Source organism: Dermacentor albipictus, chromosome 8, assembly GCF_038994185.2.
Source record: "Dermacentor albipictus isolate Rhodes 1998 colony chromosome 8, USDA_Dalb.pri_finalv2, whole genome shotgun sequence".
Lineage (NCBI taxonomy): Eukaryota > Metazoa > Arthropoda > Arachnida > Ixodida > Ixodidae > Dermacentor > Dermacentor albipictus.
The window spans coordinates 99,563,185-99,582,773 of NC_091828.1; the positions used below are offsets into that span (position 1 = coordinate 99,563,185).

The window sequence follows — 19,589 nt, forward strand, 5'->3', positions numbered from 1 at the left end:
GAACCACACGGCCAGCCGGGTCCCCCAGGTCGAATGGAAGAATGTACGCCTGTGACTGGGAGATGACGTCCAGCTTTCCGGCGCACCGAATGCGTTACAGTCGACTAGAAGACTTCAATCGGGTTCGCAATGACCATCGGGCTTTCTTTTGGAGTTAACACTCGTGATGACGATGCAAACGTGTTTATTAACAGAGAAAGGGAGTAGGGGAGGCAGTCCGGGCCCCTTATATGTAGTCTTCGGCGAAAGTTGGTGCCCATGGGATCATTGCCAGGCGGACCTCAAAGGCGCCGTGGCGAAGGGCGCCTTCACACTGCTCTGGGATGCAATAGGCAAGAGGGTAGCGTAGCGTATGTGGAGTCGGTACTTGTAGTGTTCGCAGAATGCACCGTAACGGTGAATTCTACCGTCGTTGTGCTCCGGTTGCATGTTGCGGGGCGCGGGGACGTACCCGAATCTTACCATGGAAGTTAGTGTGGCGGTGAAGACAAAGTTGATAAGTGTAGGATCTGGTACACTAAGGTTTGTGAAAGGTTTATACTGGTCGGATGAAGTTTCATAATATTAAAATGACACACCGACGTGCGTGGATCTGAGCAAGTGGCATAATACTTACGCACAGTTCACACAACTCCCAGAGTAGTTTCTGCGTGGAATTCTGGCACCGCGCTTTGAATTTACGCGGCATGTGTGTTAACTCGAGTGATGCCCACGAGAGGGCGGAACAAACAGAGCCACCGAAATCGGAAGCCGGCGCAGTTCCCTCGTTGTACAGGTAAATAATATGGTATGCGAATCCTCTTCGTTGAAATGAACTTATTTATTTATTGAACATACCTTACAGGCCCCTTTACAGGGCATTGAGTAAGGGGGGTAATAAAGAAAGTACAAAGTAACTTTTCGGTGTACAACGTACGGCTCAAATTTGCAGGTTAACATAAAGGAGAAGAATCGATGATAATGTGGTATGGCGGCAAGTACAAGGTCGGGCGGGAAAAAGGATAACACGAAGAGAGAAAAAAAAATATTGGCTGACATTATACATATGGAAAAACTGGATACAAGAACTATAAAGTATACCGATAACAATGACAACAGTAACAAGAAAAGAAACTACAACCAAAGATATACTGACAAATATGCGGAATCTAGGCGCATGAGCAGTTGGCAGGGTTTAAAATACGCACAATGGTAGGGCATGATAAAAACGCAGGAACTAATGGCGTGCCCAGTAAAAACATTTATCAATATAAGGAATGCAGTCGGGCACAAAGTGGGATACTGAAGGAAAAAAAAAAACACGTGCAGTGGTACAAAAAAATGACGGATGTCTTTGGTCTTAAAGCTGTCAAAATAACAAATAAATAAATACATGGGTAGTATACAGAACATGGCACCGGAAGTAAAATAAAACTGGAAATACTAGTGGCAAGTTTTTATTGCGAAAAGAAAGAGTGCAGGAGTTGACGGAAATTATCGTGGTCTGGTTCGGATGCAATGTTGTCTGGAAGATCATTCCACAAACGTATGGCGCGTGGAAGAGCAGATGCGTTGAAGGTGTGAGTTGACCCATATAATCGCGTGAAACTTATACTGACTGCTACTATACCGACAACTTATACTTATACCGACAAACTTATACCGACAACTGCTATACTGACTGTCGTCAGTATAGCAGTTGATTGCTATAATAATCCTAATACCTGTAAAACACGGCACTTTCTTTGATACATTAACCATCGGGGCCTCAAATATTAGGATATTAAAGAACTCTCGCCGCTGCTTTGGTAGCACCGAAATCAAGGCGATTTGTAGTTGAACGAAAGATTAGCAGGTGGCGCTTCCAATGTACATATACTAAAAATTGGAACGATGCAGACAAGATTTGCATCGCCCCTGCGCAAAGATGACAAGCAAAATCGCTAAGCGTTCCACATTTTTGTTATTCCGATTGCAATTACATTGACACTCCAGGCATATATCTCCCGTCGCCGTCGCTGTGTGGTTCAGTATGAGTGAAAGCAAGTGAGGGTAAGTCGGCGAGCGCGGTTCAATCTCGAATGCGGAGAGCGAGGAACGAGGCCCGCATGCGTGACTTCTCTTTTGGCATGCGAGGCAGGGTGGTGAGGCGGGGTGGAAGGGCGTTCTTCTACGCCGGCTGTTATCGTCCCTCGACGTTCTCCTCGCCCGCCGTTCCATACAGAGTGGAGACAACCGCGGCGTCCACCACGGCGTTGTCACGGGAGTCGCAGACGCCGTAGTGGACGCCTTTGGCGGACGCCATAGGGACGCGTTGCCGGTGCTCGTATGTCTTGAAAGCAGTCTGCAACGTGGCTAAAGAGCACGCCCGCTAGGGACTCATCTTCAAACGGATCAACGATGTTTGCAGAGTGCGCGTCGTCCCGGTAGCGTCGTATGCGCTGTGTTTAAGACGTTTCGTACGCATTGGTGCGACAGATGCACGGAGGTCAATTGCCTCACGACTATTGCCCCGATTCCAAGCTCCAGCGTTTTCACGGACAGTTTCCGCTGTCATCGAGCGATGTGTGTTCATGTTTACATGTGCGCGCGTGGCGCCGTGCTGGTCAATTCAGTTAGAACACGCTGACTGGCTAGATAGTTTGAATCCGTGATAGAATGTGTCAGCGCGACTGAACAAGGACGTAGAAAACAGCAGACAACGCTGCCTCCGTATGTCCCTTTCGTTCTACATCCTCGTTGAGTCACGCTTACATATTCTATCATTGTTAATTTAGTTAGTAAGAGAATGTTTACAAGTTCACACGGCTGATAAAACATTACCTGCACTTCGTACCGCTATCTAGTAATTTTCCTATCGCAATCCGTGCTTCGTCTTTCCGGCAGAACTCTGAATTCTCTGACAGAACCACTCAATATTCATTTATTTCAAGCCTTAGGCGAGTGTGAGTATATTTGACGAGTTATCGCGCAGGCCGACTTGCACTTGCCGCAGATTACCCAAAGGTACCGAGTGCGATGGCCGAAACTGGTAGCAGCAGCGCGGAGGTCGCTTTTGGGTCGAAAGTGAGATCACGTGACATCGCTTCGCCGCGCCGATGTCGCGTGCGGTCATTTTATCCCGTGATTTAGAACGTTTATTTTGACCCTTGTCGTTACATTGCCTCTCGTCGTTTAGTGGTAATTACCGCCCTACTGGCGCCGAAAACCGTTGCTCCGAGCCTCCTAAATGATTTATAGTAAGTTCATCGCGGAATTTATGAAGACGATTGGCCGAGTTTTGTTCTTGAGTGGTCGGATTGCTCATTTAGAGTCCAAGGATGAGACCTGGTCTACGAAATAGCAAACCGGTTAGATATTCTCTTTCAAGAACCTAAAGGTCTCGCGATCACTGCTCAGAATTTTGTTCTAAGTACGTCAACTTGTTGTCAAAGGCTGGCAGCGTTCCAGGCGCGGCCGGGTTACAGTTCGTGATAACGTTCGTCATGAAGAAAATAGCATTTGACTGATTTTTCAAAACGTCTTTTATTTTTTCATCAGCAGCACGAATAAAAACGGCCTTCCCTCCTACATGACACAAATGCAAGATAAATTTGTCGTGTTCTAGGGCTTCGTGAATGAAGAGGCCGACTGAACTTGAAACATGCTTTATTGCATGGCAGAAACTTAACGTGGCCGAATGACACACATGGAGTATAAAGGACAAAAAGAACACCACAGCTTTGCCATCGAGAAACTATGGCTTTGCGGCCAGCGATTATGTACGCATAGTGGGCGAGGGTGATGGGATCGCGATATGCGCCGCGCGACAGAAAGGGAAACTCTCTCACACAAGTACACGTGTACAGATATGCGACAAAAATTACGTAAATCTTTACCCTGCAAAAGCACATGACGTCCTCCGACCTCCTTTTCACTGACTCGGGGTTTTTCTTTTGTTTTTTTTCTTTATCTTCAGCTCTTGGGTCACTTGCTACGCCAGGCTGTGGGATACGTGAAACATCTTGTGCGGGCTGCGAATGGTGTATGGTCACTTGGCTACAGAATTTGCGTAACCAAATACACAAGTTCCATCAGGTACATCTTCTTCAACCATTTCAAAGGTCAGTCATGCCTAACTTATGTTACAGCTAGATGGAGGGGGTGTTTGCGGTCTAATTTTTGCAATCGGGCTCACTCTCCATTCGAGGCGGGCTCACTTGTTTTGGAGATAGTGTAGGAGCACGAAGGCAGAAAAAGTGGCTCCTCGCTCCTTTCTGGTGGGGCCCGAGGCTTCCCTGCCCTGCTCGAGCCTGGTGGTGGTGGCGATCAACTTTATTCTTCTATTTACAGGAGAGGTGTGAGCTGCGCCCTAAGGGCCCAGCCCTTACAAAGTCTAGGGGGGGGGGGGGTACCCTAGTCCGGGACCCCCGTGGCTTCTGCAGCGGCTCGAGCCCGCGCCGCACATTACAGAGGGTTGTGGTGCCCTCTCGTTTGCTTCAATCACCGGCGCTTGTACTCGCCATGAATACGAACACGAACCGTGGTAGTCGAAGGTGTCGGATATCTCCCTGCCTTGTTGCCCGAATACGTCCACGTCGTTCTTGAACCGCATGTGTCGAACGCATGGAGAGGGAGGTCGTACCCGAGCACGCATGAAATTTTTTTACAACATAATGCACAGTTGTAACCCTTGCAGAACTCCCGACGAACGCCGGTTTGAGCCGGATAAGTTATACCTACTGCGGCATGCTGAGCTCTCTCAGACACCACCGTTCCTGCTCGGATGGAAAAATGTATGCTGCCCAGATATGCGCCTCTCTGAACGCCGCGCGCGAGGCTCAATTTACCTCCGATTGCGTCATGCACGGGACGACAGCGCCACCATTATCGCATGCGACACGTGGGCAGGGCCGAGTAATGGCTTCACTCCTCTACAGAAAGAGGGACGTGGGTATAGTATGGTTGCGAAGCTTGACGCGAATATGCCACAGTTACCTTGTTTTCCACGCATGGGTTTCAGCAGGTTCGACCCCCCTTAAAGACGTTTCACGTCGAAACGCAATTACAGCAAGCTATATATCATCCGTGTTATTGTGCCCTGGGTCGCATGCGATCGAGAAACGACTACGCGGTACGACAAATCCGCTGCGTATGCAGGCTGACAAAGGCGTGCACAGACCTGTATTTTTACAGCCAGTAACATGTAATCCTCTGTAGATATCTATCGATCAACGATATTGGTCCATGGTAAGCTAAATGCGGAAGATACTTGCAGCACCAGGTTACGCAGAACATAAAGCCGCATTTGAAGGACGCACATGACCCATGATAACGATCCGATTAGATCCCAACGGCGCTTCGCCGATGTGTGTGCACGTTGTCCGCGAGAAAGTAAGAACATAAAAAACATGCTAATAGATTCTGATCGCCTACTACAGCATCTTTTCACATGTCCACGTTCTTGCGCTCAAAAGTTGACAAGAAGTATAGCACTAATGTGTGGGTAGCATTTATGCCAAACCCACGTAAGAACTGCAACAAGTTACACGTAATTTGTAAACTTCTGTACCCCGCGTGTCTGAAGATGCTCTAACACATACAGTCTGTGAAACGAACATTCGAGTATCTTTCAGAGTTACAGATTCGCAAACATTGTGTTCCAGCTCTTCCTTTCTCTTCTCAACCGACTGGTATTTGTGGCAACCTTTACAGATAATCTGTCTATGGCTAGGATCTGCCGGATCGTGTCTTCGCGTAGACCAACAATATTTTTCCTACGAGGCCAATCTCGAACATAGTGCAATACCTGAGCGACCCGCGGCAGAGGTGAAGCACGCCTTAAGCGCTCTCCATACGTGGGACGATCCCGAAGGTAGTCAAATGCCGGGCCGACGCGCTGAGGAGGTCGCCACATTCTGTCCCTGAACAGACGGCGGGCCGCTACTCTAGCGCCATCTCATAGCGGTGGTCGCCACAGAGCCCGTCTTGCATGGCACTACGCTTTCCTTCTCGCGATGTCTTCGCTATTGTCGTCTTTCATACCCCGCTGCGCTCTGGTTTCCCTCCTTCCTTCTTCGCTGTGCTCGTTCGCTCCATCACGCCGAGGACGCCGACTCAATGTGCGGGAACGGCCGTCTAAGAATGGCGCTTTAAAAACGGTATTTGTATAGATTCACCAGCTGTCTACATAGACCACTTGTGCTATTTCTACATTGACACCTTGTTGCGATGGCAAAGAACCCAGTACCAAAAATAGTTAATCATAAAACTCTTTATTGGGCGAATTTGCTCCCAGAAAAGCAAGTTGCACTAAAAGTGCAACGATAGCGGCGAGCACAGTCAGTCGCCGTCCAAGATTTCATCAGCGTGTGGCCAGCGCATCGGCTTTCATACATGACCAGTCGACCGTCATAGCGTGATGGTGGCTCTTACGCATCTTTCAGGAAATGCAACACATTCGCGTCGTGCATAAACATAGAAAACAGGGTTAGGTGACGACAAATGCAACAGACAATCAGCTACGCCAGTCGAAAAAGTCCTGAAAAATGCAGACGTGTTTTGCACCACGCGATAACGTTTAAAATAGCCGTTCAAAGGTGGTCACTGGTAAAACACAAAAGAAGTACATGCAGTGCACGCGTCAATATATTCCAACAACGAGTTCGGACATGAACCACAGGTAAAGCTTCCGCTAAACGATCCAGCAGTGGCTTCACGTGTGCTGCCATCAAGGAAACTGTAGGGCACGAACACCGAGAGTCTCAGCTCGATGCGCAGACTGGCACCAGGGCGTGTTTGCGGTTCGCTAGAATGCTTCGTCGCACTGTAATTACGCTGGGTAGCCGAAATTACCGTGAAGACTTGCCACTCTTTGCAAATGCCCACGACATATTTAATGGAGCATCTCTTTTGTAGCGAGTATCCAGAATGCTGTTGGAGAGGCGCGAAACACAGAGGACGCGACCTCGTCCAGATAGCTTCAACCTTCCACGACGTCCGCTATCTTCAGGTACCGAAGAATGTGCAGAACGCAGTATTCGTTCAGCTGGTCCAACTGCTTGCTACCGTCTTGCTGGACCTCGCACTCGACCCGTTCCTGGACGACGCCCGTCATCTTCATGTAAGTGTGTAAGTCCGCATTGCGCAGAAGCTGGCGGGCTTTCTCGATCTCGGACACGGCGTCGGCCTTCTCACTCCCGGTCACCTTCGCCGGGCCCCGGTCCTGCTCTAGCTTGCGCAGGACACTCTCGACGAGTACCGGGTCCTCCGAGAGGAGCTCGAAGGGTCGTGCGCATTCTGGGCCGTGGTCTCCCATCACGAACCGGGCCGCCCGCTGTGCGAGGCCGCAGTTACGCCGCACGACATCCTGGGCAGCACACATCTCGTCGTTGTGCTGCAGGCAGAAGGGAATCTCCAGGAGAAGTAGGTTGTAGTTCTCGGCTAACCGCGACAGCAGACGCCGCAGGAATACAGGCACAGAGCTGCCTCTGACGGCTGGGAGAATGAGCTCGTAAAGCTGCCGGTTGTTCAAAGCGGCGTCGGCGAGCATCTGACAATCTTCGTGGCGCAATTCGATCGTGGAGTCCAGATAGATATTGCTGATGCTCCGATTCAAAGACAGCGCTTCACACAAGTTAGATAGCGACTGACGTAGGGACTCGTCGTGCTCCTGTTCAATTTCGTCCCAGTCTACGCCAAAGTCATATATTTCGATAATTAGCTGAATTGCCTTGATGTAGCTTGATCCCGTAATGTATGCAGCTAGCAATGCGAACGCGTCGTTATCGAAGAAATGAAGGTACACGCGAAGCAACGTTACGTGGTTGCAAGTAGCGATGACGTTAAACGTGTTTCTCAAAGCAGCCAAGTCTGCTAGGAAGATAAAGGAACGGAAAGTGAGGGCTGTCACTGCCTCACACGCAGAAACTATTTCAGCGTCCTCGGGGTGAACGACATAGCTTCCGATGCGCACCCTTTTGCCAACGCCACGATCCCGTATTATGCGACAAATTTCTTCGATACCACAATCGCGCGGAACGGTTTGCAATGTCAACATTTTAAGGTGGCACTGCTTTTCAAGTGCTTCGAGCAAGAGGTAGCAGTCTTCCCTGGTGGACCACGTTAAGCTAAGCTCTAAATGCTTCAGCTTGCTGTTTTCCTGCAACGCTAACACCCAAGTAGGAACGCCGAGTGCGTCGACGTTTTCAACCGCCTGTGGATCAAGGAAGTCCTCGTCACTTCGCTCGAGCAGCAAGCACACACTTTGCAGAGACGGGCTATGGGCTACGGCTTCCAAGAACAGCGCGCAGTCCTTGCTCGCGGCCTGGCCTTCCACGGATAAACTTTCCAAAGTCGTCATTGTGCGTATGCCTTGCGCCAGCGTCTGCAACGCCGCGGTTGCGAACACGAGCTGGCGTTCTACCAGTTTGAGTTTCCGGAGCGTCCCGTTTTTCTTGACCAGATATTCCGTGAACCACACCGATGCGGCTTCGAGGGGGCCTGAAGCAAAGAAGCAGCCCCCGACAGTCAGTTCAGTGATGGTGTCATTTCTTAGAAGCGCATCGATGAGCTTCTTCCCCATGTCAGCGCTTAATTTCAGCTCCGATACGTCCAGCGAGACCAGTCCGGCGCCATCTTTTTCCAACAGGCGGGCGGGAATTTGCATTCGCTCGGCGGAACACGCATGGCCGACTGAACATCCGGGAGACTGCTCGAAGACTTCCACTTGGTCGCTTGCATTGCCGAATAGGGTGAGCCTCTCGAGTCTCGACGAGGATTGCAGGGCTTCGGCCAGCTGGCTTGTGTTCGCGGCACCGTAGTTTGCCGCCACTGAGACGATACACCGGTGCCCTTTGAGGAGGCAGCGTAAGAGGGACAGGGCTGCTTCTTCGTTGTGGGTGCACAATTGGCAACGTGGGTATCCGAGGCAAACGCCCGGCACCGTCCGGACGCTTAGGTCTCCGAGCTTGTTGCGAGACTCTTCTCTGAGCTGAAGGCCGGCGTGCCACAGCACTTTGTTGCAAGCTGTCAGGTGTCGAAACAGATGACAGACGCGACGGTGGCCCCGTGTGCACGTAGAGGGAATCATCCCCGAACCAGCGACTTCACCTTTGCAAGAAGATCAGCGTCTCTGGAGAACTGCGGGAATTGTGGAAGTGGTACGGACGTCCGTGTTGCGTCGACCGTCTGTCGTGGGTGTATGCATTTGCAGTGGCGGCTTCAATTCGCACCGCCCATTTATACCCTTCCGCTGAACGTGCATTTGAACGGCGCAAGAAGGCTTGCGGTTACGTTGTTTCAAAATCAAGTTTAGTAGGGTCACGAGGTCAGTGGGTAGAATGACACGCGCGTCATTATTTGGGTGTTTCATTGGCTGTCACGTTACTACCAGCCTGCAGCACCTAGACGCGACAATGACTTTCGTTTATTTACGAGCTGTGGCCACCGGAAGAGTGCAAGAAAAGGAACGTGACTCGTATATTGTTCGGTAACGGTTGAGATATGCGCGCAGGACAAAGTTTAGCGCCTACTAAGCACCACTGTGCGCATGAAGGCTCACAATATTCTACCTTCGACCGGTAGTAAAGGATCAAATTGCAAAACGAAAAAAAATAAAGTTTATCAATTTAGAGAGGTAAATCAATGCACTCTTGAGGAAAAGCTTAGGGATGTGTGTCAGAAGTCAGCGGCTACACTGCTGAAGAGGCATTCTTGTGGATCCAGTTGCGTCAGTGCAATATTAGTGGAGAGAACTTGCAGTGGCACCCTCTTGCGAGTGACTTCGCGGCTAGAATGCCGAAAATGCCGGCTCGCTCAGCTGCCGGGTGCGTTCGTTCCCTTCGAGTATGTTCGGGATATTGTTGGCTCGAGCCACACCTATACTAGGGTAGGTGGGCTTCTTTCAGCTGCCATGCCTGAACCACAGAATTGCTTCTTCAAAAGCGCTTTATTCGACACTATTTGCGGATTGGATATGGCAAACTATGTAGCGTTGAAGGAGTCTACTGGTCTCGCAATGCATATATGCGGCGTGTCTGTCTATAAATCTTGCGTATAAAGAATGCTTGCAAATTCAACACACGAAATTGTGTGTGATGCTTTGCTGAACACTTAGCATTCTCATAGTAATTAGCTACGAGGGACATGACATTTTACATGTAAGAAAATCTTGGCACCTAGTGTCCACATATTATCACCGTTAGAAAGACACTGACCGGCGAAGCTGTCATCATGTTCCTTATTGCTCTGGTGAGTTGTTCTACTCAAATATGGGCACTTAATATAGCGTAAAAGAAATACTTAGGCACGCATTTCGTATGAAAAAAGCTCGCTGCTACTTTCACCGCTCTCTGAAACAGGCCGCCATAACGAACTACTCATGGATGCTAACACAACGGCGCGTCGTGTAGAGTATTTACGTAGTTAATTCGCAAATACCATTGCAGCAATCACCTGAAAGAAAAGTTTCGTGGTTGAGATGGAGAGCCAATAAACTGCAAGCGATGACATGTTTGGTGGCAGCCCTCATCAGTAGCCTTTATCGACAATGTGACACACCCCTCAGGCAACGCTAGCAACCGACCTTCGTTATGGCGAGACACGCATTGATCTCAAAACCCATTAGCTCGTTACACCCTCCAATTTAAACCACGAAGCACTTTTGTACAGCGCCAATCGCAATGCATAAAGTATACCCAAGCATACGGACACTAGTACCATAGAGTTTCCTACTACAATTACTAGGGGAAATCTGGCGCTGCAGTTGTTCAGCCACCATGGGACTGATGGCTATGTACACGGATGTGTCTCATCTTCGTGCTTGTGGATTCAGACGCTCTAGCGGCTTTGTTTATAACGCTTTGTCTTCAGGCCTAATTTGGCCTATAATTCTAAGCAATATATGAATTCTTTAAATGCAGAACGCGATAAGATTCTCACTTGGTCATGCGTCCATAGCGCGAGATTCTTATTATTTGCCTTCTGTGCCAATTGTCCCGACTTCTATATCTGCCGTCGGACAGATTTATGGCAGTTTATCTAATTATTTATGATCTGGAACTTCAAGAATGATCACATATTACAAAGTCAAGAAGCTGTTTGGAGCCAGGAGGACGAAGTATATGGCCAAATCCATATTCTGGCCATCGTTCCCCTGCTGGCCGAACTACCCTGCTTGCAGCTTCCGTAGACTCTATCGCCACAGTTCACTCTGGTGGTGCTTGTACGAAGCTCTATGACCATGACGCTAACCACAATTTATCTGCCTACTGGCTGTTCTCGGTAACCTTAATTATATACGCGTACGCAGTTGGTTGCTTAGCACCACGACCACATTGTCGTGCTCGGCGCTAGGTGTATGTGTCCGCTTGATATTGAGAATGGGACGGAGAACAGTCTGGTCGGGAGCATACATAACAATTGAAAACGGACACCGACCAACGAAAGTTTATAAAAGTAAGATGTTTCGGCTCCCACACGAGAAACGTTGTTCAAAATGGTGTTGAGGGGGGGGGGGTGCCGTCGTCCGCTTACGTTCGCTAAAAATGTCACGTAATCATCCTTTTCTAGAATCCCTGACAACCAAGAGCACCCAGTAGACACCTAAATGGTAATGACGGCAACTGCCCCACGTGTACGCACGTTGTTAGGTCATATCTTAAAGTGAGCTGTGCGTTATCGATGCCTCGCCTTTCAGAAGACGCTACAACTTTCCATTTGTCTTTATTCTTTCTCTTCTCTTTTTTTCATCCTCGCAATTGCCCCAATTCTCATGCGCAGAACGCATATTTTCGAACCGATATCTCAACGCCTCGGTAAAAATTTTGGCATCGCGCAAAACCAAGCACGAAAATGATATGCGTTATCAATTTTGTTACTTACCTCTTGAACTCTCCTAGCTCCCCTCTGACATTGGCGACGCATTAAACGGTCTTGTTACCTATGCGTCTTATGATTGGCTAAAGATTAGGCTACGCACAGCGGGTGTATAAAAAGTAGCTGCCGCTTGAGATAGCGTCACAGACACCTGTCCCGACGATAGACGGTGGCCACGTCGGCACCGAGGCGATCACTTGGACATCTGTGCCTGGATCGTGGATTTCCCATGGAGGGCGAGTTGGTTTCTGCCGAGCTTCTTCGTCTGAACTGCACGCGAGGCCACAATCGCGTCTGTCAACTGCTGCGACACCTGACAGCCTGAAACAAAGTCTTGTGGCACGTGGGCCTTCAGATCAGCGAAGACACGAGAGACGCGCTCGGAGAAGTGAGCGTCGTGACTGTGCCGAGCATTCGCCGCCGATTTCAGAGCCACACCGAGCAGGCGGCCATCGCCCTCCTCTGCCGCCTGATCGCAGATCACCGGTGCATTGTCTCTGCGTAGCTGAACTACTCAGTGGCAAACACAGGTCCGCTGGACGCAGTCCTGGCGTCTTCGTCAGGTCAGGTCAGGTCAGTTTATTTCCTTAAAGGCCCTTTTATCAGGGGTGTTACATAAGGGGTGGGGTACATCTTGTAACAAAAAATTCTACATGATAACAAACGAAACATTTGAAAAGTGATACATACTTTGTACAAACAAGTGCTTACTCGTGTCAAATTGTCATATAGAATAAAGAATAATAGTAAATTTGGCCGAAGAGAAGAAACAGTGGTAATGGACAAATCATTTTTGTAACTAGTGTAACATATGTAGAAAGGTAGATACATTGCATACTATCAAAAAGTACAGTAGGTGATGAATTTGTACAAAATGGTAATTAATTTGACAAAATAGAAGCAACCTCAGCAATGAACGCATGGTGATTATTTGTATATACAACATGGTTGGGAAGGGCATTCCAATCAGTTGCTGTTCGCAAAAAAAAAAGAAGCAGAGAAGGTAGTTGTGTGTGAGCGTGCTTTTAAAACTTGGAGTGGATGACGAGCGCGTTGCGATATTCTTGCGGGTGGAATGATGTATGGCTCACGATTAAGGTAACTGTAGAAAAACGTATGAAAGAGAGCAACGCTGGCTATCTTACGGCGGTGCGAGAGAGACTGTAACTCAGATTTCTCTTTTAAAGATGATATGCTTACGTCATATGAATAGGATGAATGAATGTATCTTACCGCACGATTTTGGTAGCGCTCAAGTGCGTTAACGAGATATTTTTGATATGGGTTCCAGATTGGCGACGCATATTCGACTTTAGGCCTGATAAGCGATTTGTACGCTGCAAGTCTGACATCCTGAGGCGCATGACGCAAGTGTCGCCTCATAAATCCGAGTGTTTTGTTCGCCGATGATACTATGGTGTTGATATGCGTGCCCCAGTTAAGATCACAGGAAATTATGACGCCTAGGTACTTGAATGATTTTACTGTTTCAATCTGATTGTTGGCTATTGTGTAAGAAGGTAAGAAGGGTGTACGACTACGGGTAAATGACATATGTTTACATTTTTTGGGATTAAGAGTCATTAGCCAATGGGCACACCAAGACTGTACATGGTTGAGATTTTGTTGCAAAATGTCTCCATCAGTGTCATTGTTAATGGTATGATAAAGCACGCAGTCATCAGCGAACATCCGAATTTTGCAAGTTACATGAAGGGGTAAGTCATTGATGTATATTAAAAATAGAAGTGGTCCGAGAACAGACCCCCGAGGGACACCTGATGATACCGGAAGGTTGACGGAGCACTGGTCGTTGATAGTAACGAATTGCTCGCGGTTAGTGAGGAACGTTTCTAGCCATTTTATACATCCATGTCTAAATTCAAGAAAGAAAGTTTATGTAATAAGTGACGGTGGGGGACTTTGTCAAAAGCTTTTTCGTAGTCGAGGAAGATAGCATCAGTTTGTTTATTACAGTCAAGATTCGTATGAAGGTCGTGAAGGAAAAGAGCTAGCTGGGTCTCGCAAGAAAAGCCCTTACGAAACCCATGCTGAGCAGGATGAAAAAAATTGTTGGCGTCTAAATGGTCCATGATGAGTGAGTAAATGACGTGCTCCATTATCTTACATGGAAGACTTGTTAAGGAGATGGGGCGATAATTTAGTGGGTTATTTCTATTGCCTCCCTTGTAGATAGGAATGACCTTTCCTACTTTCCACTCATAAGGCATGTAACCTGCTAAAAGTGACTGAGAAAATAAGAGACACAAAAATGCGGCTGAGATATGCTTAGTATTTTTCAACAGTTTCGAGTTAATACCATCGACACCGGTGGATGAAGATAGTTTGAGGTTATCAATTATTTGAGTGTGAGAAGGCTCAGAGTCATCGGAATCGCGAGCGACCACCCGGAAGACCCAGTGTCTCACTTGCATTACACTGACGAATTAATCTTGCGCCCGGCCTGCGGACATTCTTATGCAAGAATGACGATCCCGAATCGCCTGCTCACGCGAGACGATGCCATGCTCACGTCGTTGGACGTGGCTGCAACGAGAATGAACCGAGCCTCGGCCGAGAAGCTCATCGACGCGCTCATCGAGAACTGCACGATCACTGAACTCGTCATCAGAGCCTCTGTCTTTGCGTGCGGCCCTAGGAACCGACCGTCAGAGCGGTTTGCGCAGTATCTGACCAAGGAGGACGCGACGCTTCGTAAACTCACTCTGAGAGCGGTCTACTTCGATTCCGCACTCGGGTGCGAAGTTCTCGTGCGAGCCGTCTCCGTAATGACGACACTGCAAGAGTTGGCGGTGCAGTTTCACGCCGGCAGCCGAGACTACGTGTACTTCATGAAAGTGGTCGCCGGGAGCCGCAGCATGCGCTCGTTAAGCCTGCGATTCACGGGTTTCGGCGATGGACGCATCATTCCGTACCCAACTATACCCGCGCACGTGGTCAACGTTCATGCTTGGGCCTCGGCGTTGAGGAAGAACAGGACTCTGGAGAAGTTGGTCCTCGAGATTTCGTGGTCCACAACCGCAGACTGCTTAGTCTTACTGCGAGCACTCGCGGGCAACCGCTCTATCCGGAAATTGACCTTGCACAGTCTTCCCCACGACGGTGGCCTTCGCCAGGCCTATGGCATTATACGGGAGTGCCGACTCGCCCCCAGGGTCGGCATCGGGGCCCATCGCGTAGGACCTCGAGATCTGCTAGCGCTTTGGTACTGTCGCCAAGTGACAGCCGTCATTCTCAGTTACAGATACTTTCTCGACCCGACTCACTTTTTATTCGCCTGAAATATTGTGGCTTCTCGCAAGCACGTAACATCGCTTACCGTATTTCTCCACTTCTTCGACGCCGACATTTATGCGTCATTGTCCGCTTATATAAGAAGCGCTTCTGCGCTGAAAGCCATTGAGCTCATTGTCCGGCTCGACTACACTCACGCCATTTTGTTTCGTGCCCGCTTTGCCGACGAGACTCCCTTCTATCGCTGTATGTCTGCCTTGTGCGAAGCCTTGTCTTCGAACCTCGGCATCACCAAGATCACGCTAGAGTCGGCGGTACAGTTGCGCGACATCTACCCGGTGCTCGCCCGTGCCGCTACAAATCCCCGTCTTTACGAGCTCTTTCTGAGAGGTTTCAACGAAGAATCTTGCGCGACCTTCCTGGAGTTTCTATTGCCAAGAATGTCCCAGAAGTACAACCTGCTTCGCCTGGATGTCAATGCTTGCTCACCGGCCAACGCCGAGATGTTCGCTGCCCAAGACATCGTGTGACGTAACTGCAGTCTCGTCGAACGAGCGACCAGATTCGTGTTGGGCGACCGCAACCCCTACTGCGCGCGGGCATTCGAGATCCTCTCCGAGCACCTGGTACTCGTCGACAGTGTTCGAGCCAGGCCGTCGCTAGGAGGAGAGGCCGAAGCTGCGGCCATGGTCAGTGCCGTCGAGCGGAGTGTCGTCCTTGCCGACGTTCACGAGTACATGCGCCTGACCGGCGTCGTCAAGACGCGGGTCGAGTGCAATGTCCGGCACGACGGCGGCATGCAGTTGGACCAATTGAACTACGACTGCTGGATTTACATTGGCCAATACCTGGAAGTAGCCGACGTATTGGAAACCTGAAGGGGATTCAAGTCATAGTGTGTCGCACCTTCGCCAAACGGTAGATTTGGATTCTGCTCCCCGATGATCCCAATTTGCGCGTTCTCAAGAGAACGTTCTATACCGTCTAAAGTCAAACAAGGAAGCGCTTGCTGCCATGTGCTTCGATTGTGTCTCGAGCAGTTGCGCTTCCTGATGCAGTGTGCGGCGCCCTAGTAAGAGTTACTTGCATGTAGCAACAGGTATCAATCAGCACTCGCTCCCGTGTTGACTAAAATCGTAGCCGACAAGTGTTACCGGAAATGAGTTTTTGGCAAAGTGTGATTTGCCAAAACGTCGACTGCACTCGACAATTGTTTGTTTTAGCCATTCCGTTTCATTTTTCCGTATCCATTATCCCGATAGTCATCTTATTCCTCTCATTTTATTACTTTTTTTTAACACGCCTAGTTGCAGGCCCTGGCTTGACACTCTGGGCCGTCCTTTAACGTTTCCTCTCGAAGCTTGTTTTCAATCACTCATTGAGACAGCGAACATTATTGTGACCTTTGCTGTAAGTTGACAGTCTATGTACGTCCCGGGTGCAAGCTGCTAAACAGAGGGTCTTTTAATATCTTATCACTAATTTTCGTCTGCCGCCTCAGCGGCTTCCGGACAGGGCGATATGCCCAGCTGCAACTAATGACACATGGTGAGAGCATACCTAGAGAAGTTTTAATAAAGGTTGTTCCTTCTTAACATCAATCTTTCGTATGCGCTTCTGGCTGCTTGTTTCATTGGACTGCTGATAGGCTGTTTGCCGTCCGCGTCTCTTGATCAAACGTTGAGACGCTTTCCTAAATGTAACATCCCGACGTTGCTTCAATGCAACCACACCGAAATATACGCAGCTTGGACTGTGTACAAATTGATCGGACACGTTTCTTTCGTGCGAGTACTGGATCGCATCATCCCGTGCTGATTTGTACCAGCGTTTGTGCACATGCGATGCGGCGGCTAAGTTGGTTTGCCAGCATCATTTGAAACTAGTATTGGGCATTACTTGACAAATGACTCTTATTTCTTGCTGACACTGCCATGTGCTAAAATAATGAAAATTACCATGCAGTTAAGCAACCGCGGAATCTTCGACAGCTTCTCATACAAAACACCACGCGTGCGTGCAGGTGCGCAAAATGTTGTACGGCGTAATGGCGACTAGTGCTAATGACGTCATTATTGACGATGCTTCGGACGAGCCCCGATTTACAGCCGTGATAATATTCGTGCTGCTTTTTTTCCCCCTGAGTTAGAAGCAAGTTCAATACAACCAGTTACAACCAAGTTCAACCAAGTTCGCCCTGGCCGCGCCGATCCAGCCGTTAAAACCGCCCGCGCTCAGGCGATCCGACAGCAACTAGAAGATCCCGGGCTGAGTGAGCGGGAGGCCTAAGCAATCCGGCACCGTTATCTGTGGATTACTTAATCGTGACGAAGGCCCGGTGCACGCAGGACAAGCTTTGTTTATTCCCATTTTCCGGTAGGGCCAGGGTTGGTCCCTTTTTTCTTTTTTTCAGAGTTCTCACTCCAGATAACTTGTCTCTCTCGTTAAAAAGAATTGGGAAAGAACTTGGAAAAATTCACTGATGATTACCATATCACTAATGCGAAATTTGATCGCCGCTATTTACATGTTCTCATTTCGGGACACGTTGGCTGGCGCGCAAATTAGGTCTCGTGTGGCACGTTGCCAACACAGTGAAGTGTGGCGCGACTGCCTTGGCTACAGGAAATATAGGTCTATAGGTCTTCCTGGACCTGGCACTCGACCCTTTCTTGGATGACACCTGCCATCCTCATGTACGTGTGCAAGTCAGCTTTGCGCAGAACTTCAAGGGCTTTCCTGATCATGGAAACGGCTTTGTCCTTCTTGGTCCCGATGGCCTTCCGCCGGACACCCTCGATGAGTACCGGGTGCTCAGAAGTTCGAAGGGGCGTGCGCGTTCTGGGCCGTGGTGTCCCATCACGAACCGCGTCGCCCGGTGGGCGAGGCAGCAGGTACGCCACGCAACCTCCTGGGGAGCACACATCTCTTCGTTGGGCTGCAAACACAGGGAAATCTCCAAGAGAAGTAGGCTGTAATCCTCGGCTAACCGCGGCGGAAGACGTTCCAAAAATACAGGGACAGAACTGCGCCTTACAGCTGGGAGAATGAGCTCGTAAAGCTGCCGGTTGTTCAAAGCGGCGTCGGCAGAATTTCACTGGTGGCATCAACCCTTTCGTGTTTACATTGCTGTCGTGACAGTTAACAACACAGTAATAACTTCCGGTCATCCGAAGAGGCGCCGTTGCAAACAAGAGACCCGGGCGCGACCGTGAAGGGAAGCGGCGGAAGCATACACCCATTGGAGGTGAAATCGTTCCGCCAGGGGAGAAACTAGCGCTGGCGTCTAGGATGAAACTTGGCGTGCTAATGCTATTGCTATTGCTTGCTGCCTGGCCATACAGGAATAGACTTTCCAAAGTCGTCATTGTGCGGATACCGTGTGCTAGCGTCGGCAACGTGGCGGTTTCGAACACAAGCTGGTATTCTGTCAGATTAAGCTTTTGCAGCGTCCCGCTATTCATGACCACATATTCCGCGAAACACACCGATGCAGCTCTGAGGAGGCCTGAAGCGAAGAAGCAGCCTCCGACAGCCAGTTCAGTGATGGTGTGATTTTTGAGAAGAGCATCGATGAGCTTCTTCGCCATCACAACGCTTAGTTTCAGCTCCGTTACGTCCAGCGGGACCAGTGTGGCGCCGTCTGTTTCCAGCAAGCGGGTGGGAACATTCATTCGTTCTGCGGCACACGCATCACCATTTGGGAACACGTGTTCGTCACTGGAGTCGGCCAACTGTTAGAAGACTTCCAGTCGGCCGCTTGCCTTGGCGAATTGGGTGAGCGTCTTGAGTAGCGACGAGGATTGCAGGGCTTCGACCAACCCTCATGTGTTGGCAGCACTGTAGGTCGCCGCCAAAGAGACAACACATCGGTGCCATTTGTGGAGCCAGCGTAAGAGTGACTGGGCTGTTTCTTCATTGTTGGTGCACAATCAGAGGCAAACGCCTCGCACTATCACGACCCTTACTTCTCCGAGCTCGTTGCGAGACCCTTCTCTGAGCTGAAGGCGGGCGTGCCGCAGCAATTTATTGCAAGCTGTCAGGTGTCGCAACAGATGACAGACGCGATTGTGGTCCCGAGAGCTTATAGAGGGAATCATCCCCGAACCAGCGACTTCACCATTGCAAGATCAAGATCTCTGGATAACTGCGGGAATTCTTAAGGTGGTACCGACGTCTGCGATGAGTCGACCGTCTGTCGTTGGTGTATGTATTTGCAGTGGCCGCTTCAGTTTGCGCCGCCCATCTACACCCCTCCCCTGAACGCGAATTTGCAGCGCACATAAATGCATGCGGTTAAGTTGTTGATACGTAATCAAATTGCAATAAATTGCAAGCGATGACATGTTTGATGGCGGCCATATGTGGCCTTTATCAAAAATATGGCACACCCCTCAGGCAACGCTAGCAATCAACCTTCGTTATGTCGAAACACGCATTGATCTCAATACCCATTAGTTCGTTACAGCCTCCAATTTAAACCACCAAGCAGTTTTTAC

General features: G+C 49.4%; 2 protein-coding genes and 1 non-coding gene across 3 annotated transcripts in view; all 3 read left to right on the forward strand.

The window, feature by feature from the left end:
- The first annotated feature begins 1,837 nt into the window (after positions 1-1,837).
- Positions 1,838-1,941, forward strand: LOC139049338 (U6 spliceosomal RNA). Its single transcript, XR_011508199.1, has one exon. It is a non-coding gene; the product is annotated as a U6 spliceosomal RNA (small nuclear RNA).
- Positions 1,942-12,272: 10,331 nt separating this feature from the next.
- LOC139048900 (uncharacterized) overlaps positions 12,273-19,589 on the forward strand; it is a 94,841-nt gene continuing 87,524 nt past the window's right edge. The window contains exon 1 of the transcript XR_011508028.1: positions 12,273-12,408. The gene's annotated coding sequence lies outside the window, so the exon portion shown is untranslated. The remainder of the gene's footprint in view (positions 12,409-19,589) is intronic.
- The window catches only part of LOC139048899 (uncharacterized), a 31,751-nt gene continuing 24,449 nt past the window's right edge, over positions 12,288-19,589 (forward strand). Inside the window, exon 1 of the mRNA XM_070523823.1 lies at positions 12,288-12,365. The gene's annotated coding sequence lies outside the window, so the exon portion shown is untranslated. The remainder of the gene's footprint in view (positions 12,366-19,589) is intronic.